Raw genomic sequence first — 2,310 nt, forward strand, 5'->3', positions numbered from 1 at the left:
TTATTTAAACTTTATGGGCAAATAAAATGTGACACAAATTCGGACTTACTTGTATGCTTTAGACAGTTACTATTCGACAACTTTTGGGAAGTGAAGATATTCGATGGTGCTTTCAATCAGGCCGTGATGAATTGAAGGACAAGTAACCGCATGGACATTGATTTGAGAGAATATATTATATTTATGCATTTTGAAGAGTAACCAAAGTGGCAGTATATTGCTAGCAATGGGGTTGTTAGTCTCTGTTACTAACATGATTAATCTCATGTTTCGAAGCGTAAATTGGTTTCAGTGAACGTAATTAGTTGGGGTTACGTGGTTACTTGATATAACACAAAGAAAACCCATAAAATTACATATTCTTCATCTGCGTTTAAAACATTCCGTTCTTATTGCAATATATAGTATTGGCAGAAAAAATATCGCATTTAATCCAAGTAAAGTTTTTAATGTAAATATACGTGGAACACTTAGAAACTTTTGCAACACTACAAAAAAATGTTCTATAGGTAAATATATTTTTATTACATCTTTTCAAAGTACTCTCCACCAGCCTCTATACAAAGTTTCATGCGTCTGAATCAGTTTTCGAAACACTTTTCTAGTCCGCCGCAGACACCTCGTTTACAGCCCGTGCCGTCCTGTGACGAAAATTGTAACTCGAAAAAATGTGGAAGAAATTTTTTAATTAAGAACATACCTATTTTTAGTTATAAGTAATCATATTTTTAAATAAATTATAACTGGCCAGTCTTACATACATAATTATTGAATATATATGTTGAATATTATTTATTGGTATTGAAGTTAAAAAAATGTGTAGATATACAGATATATTCATTTGGTTTGTAAGAAAAACCTCAAAATAATGATAGGGACAATAACAGGCCAACAAACATTTATACACAATAGGAGCCACAGACAGCCTTCTATGTCGAGGCTGTTTCGACGCCGAAGAAACGGCTGCTCACGTAATCCTGGAATGTAAAGCTGTGGCCCATCAACGTTTAGAAATCCTCGGATCGGTGAGGTCGCTCCGTGAGGTCTGTGAAGATCCCAAGAAGTTTCTGCGCTTTTGGGCAGAGCTAGGTTGGCTGTACTAGCCACAACTCATACGCACAACGGCCCAAATGAGAGGCTAAGCGCGGAAAATAGAGTCCTATCCACATTTCACATTTAGTTTGTAAGAGCTTGATTAGATGTACGTTCGACTACGTATATTCTGTGGGAAAAACATAATGAATAAAAAAAAAAATTGACGAATTTATTTTGCTTCTATGGCCACTAATGACGGAGTGAAAGTGCACCTCCGTAGCGTGTGACGGGTATATTGCTTTGCGTAGATGAGATATTAACTTCAATTCCCAGTTCGGGTCAATTTAGCAAATGAAGTTTTCTGAATTGATTCGGGTCTGGGTGACCTGTGTTGTACTCCTAAATATTCATTGTCAGGTTCATCAGAATATAGAATATCTTAGCTTGAGGACTAGATGACTGGTGTTATTATATGGCCATTATTATTATTAAAAAAGAATGTTTTCTTTTTCAATTTTTTAACATTTCCTATTTTTTTATTTTAAAAGATAAAATTAATGGTTCTATTCAGAAAATTAACTGAAATAAATCAAAATGCCACAGTAATTCTCGAATGATGTGTTACTGCCGCATGTGTCACGAACATGATTTTTTTAAAATTAGATGTAGAGATTGAAACTGCTAAAGACATATTTAATTAGCTACAATTGTTATAAAAGTGTAGGTAAAATTCATATAAATACACAGAATGCAAGTAGAGATTTGAGAGAGTTTCTTGTATTTTTTTTTCTTTCAGTATAGAGAACCTCCTTTTTTTTTTTAAATCGGTTGAAAATAAAATCATACACAAACGAAGACAAAAATATATACCTGATTTTGCTCATGCTGATTATAATGGTGTCCTATTTTAACTACTATTGTTATGGTCTGTCATATCTATTAGAAAATCAATTATATGTTAAAGTGATATATATATATATATATATATATATATATATATATATATATATATATATATATATATATATATATATATATATATATATATATATATATATATATATATATATATATATATATATATATATATATATATATAGTTTATTTCGAATTTGAATTTAAAAAGTAGTACTACTAGTAATAAAAAGTTGACCATGAATTTGTCTGTACTTTGTAACATTATTGATCAAATGTCATTTAACCGTCACTGGTGACAGCGACTGTCAGTAAGACTGTCAGATACAGAGATTGCATCTAGCATTGACTGAACTGGTT

This window comes from Galleria mellonella, unplaced genomic scaffold, assembly GCF_026898425.1.
Source record: "Galleria mellonella isolate WM207_F2 unplaced genomic scaffold, CSIRO_AGI_GalMel_v1 utg33, whole genome shotgun sequence".
Taxonomy (NCBI): Eukaryota; Metazoa; Arthropoda; class Insecta; order Lepidoptera; family Pyralidae; genus Galleria; species Galleria mellonella.